The sequence below is a fragment of the Theobroma cacao genome, chromosome 9 (genome assembly GCF_053813885.1).
Source record: "Theobroma cacao isolate CCN51 chromosome 9, ASM5381388v1, whole genome shotgun sequence".
NCBI lineage: Eukaryota > Viridiplantae > Streptophyta > Magnoliopsida > Malvales > Malvaceae > Theobroma > Theobroma cacao.
The window spans coordinates 16386879-16403390 of NC_142647.1; positions in this window are offsets into that span (position 1 = coordinate 16386879).

The following is a 16512-nucleotide window of genomic DNA, read 5'->3' on the forward strand; positions in this document are numbered from 1 at the left end:
TCTAAATCAAATTTCAAATTTTCATCATCACACTTCTCTACCATCTCTCAGCCAAGCTCTTCAAATTCTTCACAGGCTTACCATTAAATCCTAAGTGTTAACAATGTCCTCTTATTGCTACTCAAATAAAAAAAAAAAAAAAGTCCTCATATCCAATGTTGGCATTAGCCACAAGAACTTGAGACACCATAAGAAGCTGAATATTCATGTGCCAACCTCTTGCTTGTATGAGCCTTTACTGGAAAGGAGAAACAAGATTGATATACATGTGTGGAGATGAGCGCTGTGTTTATGAGAAATTGGATTAGTCTTTTTTTGTTGTAAGAAAACCTTCTTTTGTCATCTTCCTACAACTACAACCCAATGATTTTTAATTTTTTCTCTTCAATTTTGAGTTGATTCTCTCTCTAGAAGCAAATCTGGAAATCGTAGGTTCAATCTGTTTTCTCTCTTTTTGAACAAGAATTTGGAAAAGTTCAAATGCAAGAAATAAGGCTTTCAAACATAAAGGATATTATTGTCTTTTTAATGAAAATTTAACACTGTTAGCTTGTGACCTCAAAGTGTTATATGGAAAATGTCATACTGCAAGGAATTTAAGTGGAGTTTATCTTTTTCATATATAAGATTCAACTTTTGCAAATTTAAAGCTAATAATATAAATATATAAAAAAAATGTTATGAAATATAACTTAAAGGAATAACTATGAGAGAAAATATTTAAAGAGAGTAAGAAGATGTTATTTGAATGTGATTTTACAAATGAAGCAAAGGGCTTATTTATAGGTTGATAACCCTTATTCTAGATAAAATTTATAAGATAAAAATAATGCTAAGGGATTTAATTTGGACATAATCAAATCTATATATACATAATCCAATGTAAGATTTCAAATCAGACTAAACACCTATATCTAGCTTGTTGGGCTGTTTGGTCTATCTTGGTTGCCTTGCTTGCTCTGAACTCTTAAGGCATTATATAATGGACATTCACATATTTTCATAACACTCCCTTTGAATGCTCATTATACTAAGAATATACTCCATTAAAACCTTATTAGGATAAAACCTCATGAGAAAAAATCCAAGTGAAAGAAAAAAGAATATAATCATTTTCAACAATACGCTTTTGAAATACTGTCTCATTAAAAACCTTACCAAGAAAAAACTAACGAAAAAAACCTTGATAAAGGAAAATAGTACAGTATGTATTTTGCTCCCCCTAATGATATCATTATTTAAGATCTTTAAACAACGCATTCCAATCGTTTATAACAACTTTTCAAATGTTGTAGTAGGAAGGGATTTGGTGAATAAAAATGCTAGATTGTCACTTGAACGAATTTATGGAACACTAATATCACCATTTCTTAGAGATTATGAGTGAAGAAGAATTTTGGCGAAATATGTTTTGTCCTATCACTTTTAATGTATTTTCCCTTTAACTGGGTTATGCAAGTTGTATTATCCTCATATCACATGGTTGGAATTTCTTTTTTGGTTGACAATCTACCCGTTTCTTGAATATGTTGAGTTATGAATCTTAACTAGGCACATTTACGACTTACCTCATGAATTGTTAAAATTTCTGCATAGTTATAAGAACTAGCAGATATAGTTTGTTTTACATAACACTATGAAATTGTTGTACCTCCATATATGAATAAGTAATCTGTCTAGGATCAAGCTTTATGTGGATTAGATAAATTTCCTACATCTGCATAGTCAATTAAATTTGATTTTGATGCATTTGAGTAATATTAGCTCACATCCATTGTTCTTTGGAGATATTAAAATATATGTTTAATTTTATTCCAATGTCTTCGAATTGAAGAAGAACTATATCTTGCTAATAAATTTACAGCAATTGATATATCAGGTTGTGTATTACTAGCAACATACATTAGTGCTTCGATTGTATTAAAATATGATATTTTAAGACCAAGAAGTTCTACATCATCCTCACGAGGTTGAAAAAGGTCCTTTTTAATATCAGCGACCTTACAATCATTTGTGAACTCAATGGATATGCTTTGTCCATATAGAATCATTTTAGCACTTTTGCTATATAATTTAGTAGATGCACAAAAATTTCATTTGTCAAGTGCTCAATCTAAAGACCCAAAAAAAACTTTGTTTTTTTCAAAGTCTTTCATCTCAAATTCTTTCTTTAAATAACTTATGACTTTGTATAACTTTCACAAGTTCCAATAATATTCAGGTTATCAACATAAATAGCAATTATGACAAATTTAGGTCAAAATCATTTTATAAAACATATGGGCATATAGTATAATTTTTATAGCCTTCTTTTAACAAATATTCACTAATGCAATTATACCACATACATTTAGATTGCTTAATCCATATACATATTTATTTAATTTGATTGAATAAATTTTTGGAGAATTGTGTGCTTCAAGCATCTTAAATCATTCAAAATTTTTTATATAGATATCAATATCATGTGAGTTATATAAATAGGTTGTAGTTGCATTCATTGAACGCATTTCAATCTTTTCATGTATTGTCAAACTAATTAAATATAGAAATATAATTGTATCCATTACAAGAGAATATGTCTATTCATAATCAATACAAACTCTTTAGGTAAAACCTTGTGCGATAAGCCATACTTTATATCTAACAATCTCATTTTTCTTATTTTGTTTAAACACAAATACCTATTCAGATCCTGCCAGTTTTGTCAAGCCCGACTCTATAATATACTTGCCATGTCATTCATGTACTTGATAGTATGTTTGCATACTTGGATGTCTCGAAAAATTGTTAAAAGTCGGTATCATACCTAGTAGTACAATTAAGTTGATTAAAGCCTCGAACTAGTCCAAATAGAGATTTTAGGATGCATTTGAGAGTTCGAGGATTAATTTGGAATATAATCGAGAATTTTCATAATGTAGGGGCAAAATGGTCATTTTGCCACTCGATGGCAAAAATTGGAATGTTGGACGAGATTTTTGACCCAGTTTGACTAGTTGGAACATAATTTGAATTTGAGAAGTGAAAAATTTCAATTCTGAGTATAAGGGCAAAACGGTTATTTCACATGTCCACGAGAACATAATTGGAATTTTTGAAATTTTACACCACCATGACACTTGTCAAACCCATGAATTTCACCTATTATCATTTTTATATCTTGGATAATTAAGGTATTATATGTGGTGGTAAGAAAATGTTTAATCGTTAAGTTTTAACCATGGACCAATCAAGTGGTGACACGTGTCAAGTTTTTATTATTTTATAATTTCCTTTATAAACTCAACATAAACTCTCTCATTCACTCTCTCATTGCCGTCCAAGCCAAAGAACAAAGGGGGAAAGAATAGAAAAACTCTAAAGAGGAAAAATTCAAGAGAAATTCATTGGATTTTCGAAAAACGAAGCAATCAAAGATAAGATTTCGCGATTTAGCTTAAGATCTACCTTACCCATGCTTTCTTTGTCATTTTCTATGGTTGAAACTCAAGTTTTCATGATGGAAGCATGCTGGCCGAATCAAGGGGGGAAGGTTTTGATGGTTTTTGATAAATTTCAAGCTATCTAGGTGTTTTTAGTGTTTCGTGATATTCGTTATGAAAAACAAGTAAGAAAATAACATGTTCTTTATTAAACCCTAATTGGCTAAATTCTATAAGGAATATTTTGAAGATGAATTTTGTCATATTTCATGTTATCTAGCTTGTATTTGATGATTTGTGATGTCAGATATCGAAAACGGTTATCGAAAAGTATAGTTCCTTTAGTAAACGACTTGAACGATAATGAGAAAATTATAGTAAATGGACTTAGAATTGATTTCTAATGCGGCATACAGACTTATTGGAGTATCGAAAGTGCAATGAATCTATTTGGAGTTGAATTGGATGTTTTGGCTAATTAAACAATGTATAGTGCGAGTTAGGTCGAATACCATTTCAGTCCAATAACAATTGAACCTACGTAGAACACCATTTTTAAGTGATTATTCGAACACTTCTCATTCAATTTCATACATTCATAAAGAGCCTGAAATAGTTTTATAATAGTTTGGCACAACTATATTGAATTACTTGTTATACATTATGTATAGGTGGTGAGCCCTCTAGTAAGGGTAAGAATATCGTACCCGAGGACCAGGAGTAGGAGTACTCTCGTTATAGTGAGTAACAGACTTTCATCTTAACTATCTAAAATTGTTTCTACTCGTTTTTATGTTTTAAAGAATAATAAGTTTAAATTGTAAATTATTATGTTTTAAAATTGAAGTGTTGGTTAAACGAAATGAGATTTATAACTTGTTTTGAAATCGAATACTGGTTTTGAAAATTGAGTAAGTGGAGACTATATACTCATGTTTGATATATGGTTTGGATTGATGGCTTATGACAATGTGATGGCATGAATGGCTAGATTTATATTTGTCTGGAATATATGAATTGTTTTGTTTTACCATGACAGGCTGTGAATGTCATATTAGTTATGTCATGCTGCTGAAATTTTTATTGATTTGGTGGGGTAAGTGATTAGTTTACTGCAGTGGGTGGGTTTCCGTGGACCAGTCTATTAGAGGGGCACGGTAAACTCCGTTATATTTTACCTTAGTAGGAGAGGCGCGGAGGGTATCTCCTAAGATAGTTTAGAGTTCACTTCACGTTGAACCACCACGTGAGGGTGAAACTCAGCCAACGCCAAGGAACGGCTACGTTTTTAAACGTAAAAATAATTTTTTTTGTGTATATGTTAATTTAACAATCTTGGCAGACTCAATTGGATGCCCGATGTAAGGTGTCACCGAGTACGAGTTTTGGCACGAGCCACATTTTAAGAGAATCATAAGCCTTACAGATTATTTTTTATGAAATGTAATTGTTTTATATGGTTGAAATGAGTTTTAATGTTATGGATCATATTATGAAGAGATGTTTTAATTGTCTCAATTTACTCGACTTTATATGTTATAGATGAACTTTGCTTACTCACTTGGTTTATAAAAACTCACCCCTTTCTTTTCACCCATTTCAAGTTCAGAGTAGTCTGTAGACAGTTGATTTTGTCGAGGGTTTACTTTTGGATTTGCACCCTTAGAAATCGTAGGTCTACAGCCCTATTTATTTTTGTTATTTTGGGGCTCACATGTCATTGTAAAATATTTTTGTATACCCTGACGCTGTGTGCTATTATGTATATAAATTTATTTTGTTATTACGCTACAATAATTGTTTACGTAGAATTTTATAAATATTGTTTTATATAAAAATAAAATATTTTATCTAATATTTTTATTTAGTTATATTAGTTATAAATTTACTTTAAATAGATGATTTAGACACCTAGATTTATTTTTTTTATATGAAATGTATATTCTTCATTCATATGCTATATTTTTAGTAGGTTTCAAAATTTTCGGGTAAAAATAACCAAAATATCCCTGTGCGATAGAAATTACTTTTTGATTATCTTTGATTTGAAAATAGTCTATATTCCTTTAAAACATGATATTTAGTAACTGTTGCTCACAGGGGAGGCGAAAAACTGATGGTAGAGCCTTGCGGGGTTTCAATTGACATTCAGGGTAAGGTATGTCTATCGGGACATCGCGACGATTGTCACGAGCTCGAAGAGAGTACCAGGAAGTCATAAGTTTTATAACATTTGTTGTATGGACTACACGTCCAAAAATTTAATGTTTTGTGAGTGACTTCAATTCTGCCTTAATTGCATCTTTTTACATTAGCTAATCATTTCTATATCTACATTCTTCAATATATATAAGTTCAAGATCGTCTTTTTTTTTGTTTTTATAATATTGAGCGCTACATTATATGTAAAAATATCGTTGACTTTTATTTCATTTCGATTCCATCTTTCCCATCATGACATAATTTTTGAGATTTCTTCATTTTCAATGATTTCAAGTACATGAATTTCTTTTGAAAATTTATGAATTATGTTAAGGACCTCTTCTAGAGTTTATGTTTCCTCTTTTTGACCATTATGAATATTTGCTCATTTTCTCTTTTGAGGATTTTATCTTTGGAATCAATTGATTTCCCATGCTTTTGGGGTGCTTAGTCTTACAAGGACATCAATTCTAATAAGAGCATTTGCAATTGGTATATGAGATTTAGTTATTTTCTTTTGATAAGTAAATACATCTAGTAACTAATTTGCTATTTTTTGTAAATGAATTATCTTTTGAACTTCAAGTTCACATTGATTTATGCGATGATTAAAACTAAATAATGATAATACATTCTTAGAAATTTCTTTTTTCAGCTGCTTATTTTCTCTTCCTAATTTTGGAAAAATTGTTTTATCAAAATGACAATTGGAAAACTTTGCTATGAATTAATCTCTTGTTAATGGTTCTAGATATTTAATTATAAATAGATATTCGTATCCAACATATATTCCTAACCTCCTTTAAGAACCATATTTATGTGTTGTGGTGGAGCAATAGGGACATATACCGCACATCCAAAATTTCTTAGATTGGAAATATTTGGTTCCTAACCATAAACTAATTGTATAGGGGGATTTATGATAACTCGTTGGCCTGATGTGTCCAAGTGCTGCTACATGCAAAATGGCATGCCCTCCAAGTATAAATGTGAAGTTTAGTTTTCATTAGCAATGGTCTTACAATTAGCGGGAGTTGTTTAATAAACAATTCTATTAGACCATTTTGTCTATAAAAATGAGCAACAGGTTGTTTAACAGTAATTCTAATTAATATGCAACATTCATTAAAGGCTTGATATGTAAATTCACAAACATTGTCAAGACAAATAGTCTTGATTGCATAATTAGAAAAAAGTGTCTGCAAACGAATTATTTGGACGAGTAATCTTGCAAATGCCAAATTGCAAGTTGATAATAAGCACCCATGTGACCATTCAGTCAATGCATCGATTAAAGCTATATTTTTATCTACATGGTTCACATAATGGATGTATGGATCCACAAATATCACCCTGAATATATTTAAAAAATGTAAGGTATTCAATCCCAACTTTAGTTGGTGATGGCTTTATAATTAATTTGCCATGAGAGCAAGCAACACATGAGAATTCATCAAATTGAAAAATCTTCTAGTTTTTCAATAATATTTTGCATCATTATTGATCTAGGATGGCTTAACTAGTCATGCCAAACATAAAAATCATTAGTAAACTTATGGTTTACTATAGCATGAGTTTCAATCATTCTAATTTTTGAGCAATACAATCCAAAGAACGAAATGAGTAATTTTTTCAACACACACTTCTTACCTGAGATAATAGATGTAATATAAAGGTATTATATGTCTCTTTCATTTGTTGTCTCAATATGATATCCATTCAAACGAATATCTTTAAAACTTAATAAATTTTTTTAAGATTTAATAGAAAATAATGCATCTTTTATTATGAACTTTGTTTCTCCAAGTAATAAAATATTGGCTCTTTCGGAGCTTTCAATTAATTGTTGGTCCTAAATAAATGTGCTAGAAGGGGGGCGAATAGCACTTTTTGGCTCTTACTAAACTTGATTTCAAATTGGGGGCAAATTGAAGATCAATGATGAGAAATTTGATGAAAGATGGAGGAACGATTTTGGAAATAACGAAAAAAAATAAAACAGAGAAGACAATACTCAAAGATTTATAGTGGTTTGATCAAAGCCCTACATCTACTACCTTGATTGTTCAACCAAGGATTTTCTAAACCAAATCACTAAACTGTGGAATTCTCAAGCTCCCACCAAGCTTTTACAATGGCTTTTCACAAGCTCAGCCACAACCTTTAACAATAGTTTTTCCTGGGATCAACCAAAATCCAAAACTAACTTTTCTAAGGCTAAGTTAGAACCTATACACTTAATCAAACTAACCCAAGCTTGAATTGTGAAACCTCAACCTTCATAGACTCGTAACTCGAGGTGGAGCTTATGTTTAAAGGTTTAATTTGAGCTAATGATGCTAGTTTTACGTTACTTATAATTATTTTATGTCATTATAGGAGTAGGATCAAAAATAATTTTAATTGGTGAAGAAAGGTGCATAATGAACAGTAGCCCTATTTGCATATGTTTTGGTTTTTCAAGTATATCTCCCATTACAGAAGTCCAAATGACATGATTTTTTACCATTGGAAAGCTAAGAGGTAGGGCTACAACTTTGATGTTTACCACTTTTCCCAGTTCTGGCAGGAAGGTGGTCAAAATCTTTGTCGAAGTGAAAAGACTACGCTAGAATAATAAAAATTGGTAGAATGTTTGAGCACCGTGGCGTTGGAAATTGAGAGCCGCAGCCCGCATCATAAATTTCACAAATAACAAGATTTTGGGGTTTTTGAAGCTAGGACTTTTGGGGGCTACTTAAGGGACCTCTTTTAGAGGGTTTTGGATCTTTTCCTAGTGTTAAAAGAGTAAAAGATTGCACAAGAACAAGAGGAAGACAAGTGGCATTGCTAAGGGCATTATTGTAAATTTCATGAACAATTGGATAAGTTTTAACTATAAATATATTCATTCTTCAACACCTTCCTCAGATTTCCAACACTTCATCTTTTTCTTCTTCCTCCTATCCCACATTTTTTCACCTTCCATGGGAATACTCTTCAAGCTTCCATAACCCTCTCAAGTTAGCCTTCATTTTCATGCTTTTGTGCATTTTTTTTATAGAACCTCTTATGCTTTTTCACTCTTTCACCCTAAAACCCTTGAAATGTCTTAGATCAATACTTTCTCTCACTAACTAGGGTTTTAGAGAGAGAAAGAAAGACCTTCTATAATAGTTTGGGAATTCTTGAGGAGATATTCAATTGCAAATCTAGCAAGGTGAGAATTTAAATTGAGTTGATATTTTAGTTGTTGAGAATGATTAATAGTTAGATTTATGAGTGTTTTGTAGTTGAGGTAGTTTATTCATTTTTTTGTGATTATAATAGTGCAAATAATTAGCCACTTGATGTTAGTTGGAAGCTAGTTAGGAATAACTAGTGGAACATGATTTGGGAGATAGCTTTTAGAATTTTGGTTATGTGATTGAGTTAATTATGATGCTAATGTGTGATAAGTTCCACCGAAACCCCATATCACCATTTGGGGCATTAGTGGAATTTGGAGCTATTTTAAGAATCAACAAAGATAAGTGAGTGGACTTGCATTTCAAAATTTGTTTTGGGAATGTGAAGGTAACTGTACAAACATTTGAAAGATTTTATCTAGCTTTTCTTTAAAAATGTACCTTGGGAACAAGCCTTTGGTGAACTGTTTTTATCTTGTGAAAATGTGCTATATAAATGGTTTATATGTTATCACAATATGATGATATGTATAATATGTATTGGGTGTTTCTTTCGTATGTTGATGTGGGGTGTTTCTTTCGTATGTTGATGTGGACCCGGCTATGTGCGAGTAAGAATATGCATACGCCGATGATGACCCGACTATGTGTGAGTAGGAGTGCGCATAAGCCTATGCTGACCAAGTCATGTGCTAGTGGGGAGTGCACATGAGCTGATGACGATGGGAGAGTGTGCATGGTGATGGATATATATATATATACATATATGTTTGCACATGTGTGACTATAATGTATGTGGAATCCTGCTTGCTGAACCTTGAGCATTTTTTTTAGTGTTCCAAATTGATTTGCATTACAGTGAAATGGTTTATTTGGGATGAAAGGAAGTCTTTCTTGTTGCTCTGTTTCTTGCTGCAGCGAGAATGAAACTTTCTGTACTGCTTATCACTTGGCTGGTTTTTGCCATATTTTCCACTTCTCCAATTTCATGTTGAATATGAATTATCTATCATCACACGATTTATCAACCAATGGTTCAATTAAGGGTTTTAATAAAGACTTAAGCTAAAGTGCATCGTTTTCAAATAAGTGCATTATGATTTCAAACTTTTCCTTATTATATTGCTTGTTCCCTTCCTTGTTCACTCACTGGGTTTATACTCACCATTTTCAACTTCACGTTTTCAGATCAAGAGGTAGCTGGTAACTAGGTCGAGGTGTCTTCGTATATTCGACCCTTGGTAGGTGTCTCGACATTCAATAGCTGTACATTTCTTCAAGTCGCTCCGCTGAAAGTCGAGTACTCTTTTTTGTTGTGTATAGACAGACCCAATGTAAATTATTAAGACGTATGTTTAGATAATACATGTATCTTTGATTGGTAATGCCACTACGAGTTGGCAATGTTTAGTATTATTTTAATACGAAGTTATGAAATATGATTTAGCAACTTTGATGGAACGATGAACAGGTCATATTAATAGGCTTGCTTGGGCTTAGTGGGCTATGTCCATTGAGCCCTTGCGCCGATCATGGTCGGGATTTAGGTCGTGACAATATTGGTATCAGAGCTCTAGGTTGTTTAGGTTTTAGGACTTTCTTTTTGTTGGTCCAGCAGAGTGTCGGGTCTTTATGTAGAAACTTCAGTTGTGAAGTGTGAACCGCGACACATTTTACAACTAAGGGACTGCATAGATTCCTTATCTTAGAAACCACCATTTTCCTATATATATATATGATTATAGAAAAATGTGTTTAATAATAGGTGTTTGTTCTTGTCTAGGTAAGAATGCCGCCTAAGACACGAGCTGCCTCAAGATGGATGGGGGAGCAAGATGCTCTTGATGAGTTGACAGATAAGCCACAAGCATCTACCTTTATGGGGCGGGTAGACGTGGCAGGGCCACTAGGCTGGTGAGGGCGGATACACCTGTGAGTGGGCGAGTGGAAGGACGGTCTTCGGGTGATGTAGATAGACAACCAACCGGGGGTATTACCATTGAGGATTTGACAGCAGGCCTATAAGGAGTCAACTGGGTTGTAGAAATGATGGTGACCCATATGGAGGATATACAAAGGGTAGTAGAAGGGAGACCTACAGTACAAGAATCCCCTAGCTCCCAAGGACAGGCTGATCGCCAACATCATGAGGTTGAGAGGGGACATCTAGATATTTCTCTTCTTGATTTTCTCAAGCTTAAGCCTCTATCATTTTCAAGGTTTGATGCATCAGAGAAACCCCAGGTTTTCTTAGATAAGATGGAGAAGATTTGTAAAGCCTTGGGATGTTCTAGTGTCCGGTCAATCGAGCTAGCCGCCTTCTAATTAGAAGACGTGGCGCAATAGTGGTATAGTTCTTTATGTAAAGGTAGACCAACGGATGCAGTACTGTTGACTTAGAGTGAGTTTAGTACAGCCTTTCTAGATCAATTTTTACCACTTAGTGTACGTAATGCCAGAGCTAGAGAGTTTGAGACTTTGGTACAGACCTCGAGTATGACAGTGTCAGAGTATGACATCAAATTCACGCAGCTGGCCCGGTATGTTCCCTACCTCGTTTCTACTGAGGAGATGAAGATTCAGAGGTTTGTGGATGGGTTAGTGGAGCCATTATTTAGGGCTGTGGCATCTCGAGATTTCACTACTTATTCTACAGCAGTGGATTGTGCTCAACGCATCGAGATGAGGACCAGTAAGAGTAGGGCTACAAGGGATAAAGCAAAAAGGACCAAGACGGAGGGTTATCAAAGCCGTAGAGATTTGAGCAGTGGGATGTCATCTTTTAGCCGTCAAGGTCCACAAAGGGACTCACGATTGCCCCAAATGGGGAGTGACTCGCCTGGCGCTAACATTAGAGCGGTATAAAAAACTTTCAGTTCTGGGAGGCAGCAAGATTCGAGGCAGGGAAGTCAAGTTGTACGTCGTTGTGATACTTGTGGGGGACGACATATAGGAAGATGCCTTCATGTTGTGGGTGTTTGTTTCTCATGCGGTCAGCTTGGACATGTTAAAAGGAATTGCCCGATGGCTCATCAATCACAAAGTTTTGCTCGCGACTCCACCCAACCAGTTTCATCTGCTCCTTCAGTCACCGCCTCGTCTGATAGGGAAGCTAGTGGATCCAAAGGTAAAGGTACTGGTACTTCCTCTCAGGGCAAGCCATCTGGGTCCGGGCGTTAGAGTTCTGTTGGTAGGGGCCAGGCAAAGGTTTATGCTTTAACACCTTAGGAGGCCCAGACATCCAATGCAGTGGTCTCAGGTACTCTTTCTGTTTGTAATATGGATTCTCGAGTATTGTTTGATCCTGGTGCTACCCATTCTTTTATTTCTCCATGTTTTGCATCTCGTTTGAGTAAAGATCGTGCTAGGAGAAAGGAACAAATAATAGTGTCTACTTCTTTAAAAGAGGTATTTGTGGCTGAATGGGAATATAAGTCTTGTGTAGTTCGAGTCGAGGACAAAAACACTGTGATGAATCTAGTGGTGTTAGACACCTTAGACTTTGACGTGATTTTGGGAATGGATTGGCTGGCACCCTACTATACCAGTGTGGATTGTTATCATAAATTGGTGAAATTTGATTTTCCCGGTGAGCCCACATTTAGTATTCAAGGGGATAAGAGTAATGCTCTAACTAATTTGATATCGGTCATGTCTACTAGAAAGTTATTAAGACAAGGTTGTTTAGGTTACTTGGCTATGGTAAGGGATACTCAGGTGAAGGTTAGAGATATAAGCCAAGTGTCAGTGGTGAATGAGTTCAAGGATGTATTTCCCGAGGAACTACCAGGTTTGCCTCCCGAGCGAGAAATTGAATTTTGTATAGATTTGATTTCCTACACTAGACCTATATCCATACCCCCATATAGAATGGCACTTGCAGAGCTTAAAGAGCTTAAAGATCAGTTGGAAGATTTGTTGGATAAAGGCTTGATCCGTCTTAGTATCTCCCCATGGGGAGCACCAGTGTTATTTGTAAAGAAGAAAGATGGGTCACTTAGGCTGTGCATTGACTATCGATAGCTTAATAAAGTGAAGATGAAGAATAAGTATCCACTTCCAAGAATAGATGATTTATTTGATCAACTACAAGGAGCATAATGTTTCTCTAAAATAAGTCTGCGATCTGGGTACCATCAGTTGAGGATCCAGATTGAAGATATACCTAAGACCGCATTTTAAACAAGATAAGGGCATTATGAGTTCTTGGTATGTCATTTGGGCTTACGAATGCCCCCGTGAACTTTATGGATTTGATGAACTAGGTGTTCAAGTCCTATTTGGACAAGTTTGTGGTGGTGTTTATTGATGACATCTTGATCTACTCGAAGAGTCGAGAAGAGCACGAGCAACATCTTAAGATAGTGCTCCAAACTTTGAGAGAACATCGACTGTATGCCAAGTTCTCCAAGTGTGAGTTTTGGCTTGAAAGCGTTGCATTTTTAGGACATGTGGTATCCAAGGATGGGGTACAAGTGGATCTAAAGAAAGTTGAGGCAGTGGAGAAGTGGCCAAAGCAGACCTCAGTTACGGAGATTAGAAGCTTTTTAGGTTTGGCTGGCTATTACCGTCGTTTTGTGAAGGACTTCTCCAAAATAGTCGCCCCTCTAACTAAGCTGACACGTAAGGATACAAAATTTGAGTGGTCAGATGCTTGTGAGAATAGCTTTGAGAAGCTTAAGGCTTGTCTCACCACAGCTCCAGTATTAAGCCTACCACAAGGGACCGGGGGTTATACGGTATTCTGTGATGCATCGTCGATTGGTTTAGGGTGTGTATTAATGCAGCATGGGAAGGTGATTGTGTATGCATCAAGGCAACTTAAAAGGAATGAGCAGAATTACCTCGCACACGATTTGGAGATGGCAGCAATCGTGTTTGCCTTAAAGATTTGGAGACATTATTTGTATGGTGAGACTTGTGAGATATATACGAACCACAAAAGCTTGAAGTATATATTTCAGCAGAGGGATCTTAACTTGCAACAACATAGGTGGATGGAGTTGCTAAGGATTATGATTGTACTATTCTCTATCATCCGAGTAAGGCAAATGTAGTGGGGGATGCCTTGAGTCGAAAATCGATGGGGAGCCTGACACATATCTCCACAAATAACAGATTCTTGATTAGGGAGGTGCATAGCTTGGGAGACATGGGCGTGCACTTAGAAGTTTCGAAGGCAGGTGCATTGCTAGCACACTTTAGAGTGAGGCCTATGTTACTGGACCGGATTACAGAAGTACAAAGTAAAGATAAGTTCGTAGCTAAGGCCTTGGAGAACCCTCAAGGAAGGAAAGGGAAAATGTTTACTAAGGGAACAGATGGAGTGTTGAGGTATGGAACTAGACTTTATGTGCCTGATAGTGATGGATTGACGAGAGAAATATTGGAAGAAGCGCACATGGCAGCCTATGTGGTACATCCAGGGGCTACAAACATGTATCAAGATTTGAATGAGGTGTATTGGTGGGAGGGACTCAAGAAAGATGTAGCTGAGTTCGTCTCCAAGTGCCTAGTTTGTCAGCAGGTTAAGGCCGAGCATCAAAAGCCTACAGGGCTACTACAACCATTACCAGTGCCAGAATGGAAGTGAGAGCGTATTACCTTGGACTTTATAACAAGTTTGCCTCGGACTAGTGGGGGTTACTATTCGATTTGGGTCATAGTAGATCAGTTAACTAAATCAACTCACTTTCTTCTGGTTAAAACCACATACGGGGCTGCCCAGTATGCCCAGCTTTATGTAGATGAGATAATACGACTGCATGGCATTCTTGTTTCTATAGTATCTGATAAAGGAGCACAATTCATCGTAGGTTCTGGGAAAAGTTACAGGAAGCATTGGGCACTAAGTTGGATTTTAGCACGGTTTTCCACCTGCAAACTGATGGCCAGTCTGAACGGACCATTCAGACATTGGAGGATATGTTGAGGGCCTGTGTAATAGACCTTGGGGTCAAGTGGGATTAATATTTACCTTTAGTGGAGTTTGCCTACAACAACAGTTTCCAAACTAGCATCCAAATGGCACTATTTGAAGCATTATATGGAATGAGGTGCAGGTCACCTATTGAATGGCTAGAAGTGGGAGAAAGGAAACTCTTGGGGCCTAAGTTGATACAAGACGCCATCGAGAAAATACGCATGATTCGTCAAAGGATATTAACAGCACAAAGTAGACAAAAGTCCTATGTTGATAACAGACGGAGGGACTTGGAATTTCAAGTGGGAGATTATGTCTTTTTGAAGGTCTCACCAACGAAAGGATTAATGAGGTTTGGCAAGAAGGGAAAGTTGAGCCCTCGATATAGAGGACCTTTCGAGATCTTAGAAAGGGTTGGAGCAGTGGCATATCGTTTGGCATTACAGCCAGACCTTTTGAATATTCACCCCGTGTTTCATGTTTCAATGCTTAGGAAGTACAACTCAGATCCATCAAATGTAATACGGTATGAAACCATCTAGTTGAACAATGATCTGACCTATGAGGAGCAACCGGTAGCTATCTTTGATAGACAAGTCAAAAAGCTTCGTTCAAAGGAGATAGCCTTAGTGAAGATGTTATGGCGAAACCACACCAGTGAAGAGGTAACATGGGAAGCCGAGGAGGAGATACGAACAAAGTATCCACACCTCTTTAATATGTAGAGGTATGCTACCTTATAGTTCGATTTAAATTCGGGGATCGAATTTCTTTTAGTGGGGGAGAATGTGAAACCTCAACCTTCATAGACGCGTAACTCGAGGTGAAACTTATGTTTAAAGGTTTAATTTGAGCTAATGATGCTAGTTTTACATTACTTATAATTATTTTATGTCATTATAGAAGTAGGATCAAAAATAATTTTAATTGGTGAAGAAAGGTGCATGATGAACAATAGCCCTGTTTGCATATATTTTGGTTTTTCAAGTATATCTCTCAGTAAAGAAGTCCAAATGACATGATTTTTGGACCATTAGAAAACTAAAAGGTAGGGCTACAACTTTTATGTTTATCACTTTTCCCAGTTCTTGCAAAAAAGTGATCAAAATCTTTATCGAAGTGAAAGGACTGCGCTAGAAGAACAGAAATTGGCAGAATGTTTGAGCGCCTCGGCGCTGGAAATTGAGAGCCGCGACCCTCACTGTAAATTCTATTGATCCATTTTTGTCTTTTTGTTGTACCTTTTCACTATTGATCCATTTCTATTGGGTTAAAAAGTATTCATCCACTTATGGGTTCAAAGTATTCATCTACTTATAGGTTAAAAGCATTCATCCACTTACAGTGAGTTAAAAGTAATCTTATTATTAGAATAGTGATTTGTGTAACCACCACAATTGTAATAATTATAGTGACCTTTTCCACGTTCATGACCATAATTCTTAAATGATGTCGCAATTACTTCAGGTAATGGACAGGGTTCATGATTTTTCATTAATAGCTCATATTTTGCTCAACCACAAAAAGATATGAAATCTAAAACAAAATGTATTTTCAAATTACCTAAAATATAGTATTTTCCACTTATTACAAAATAGATACCAAACAAAGTCAAATATCTTACAAAGGTAATTTCATATGTTCAATTCAAAATGTCTTATGCATAATCTCATAGTACCAAATATAGATTTACATATGCTGAGCATAATCATATTAAAAATTCAAAACAAAGAAATCATATATTGAGCAAATCATATTCTAGTACCAGAATAAAGTAATCATATAATTATATATA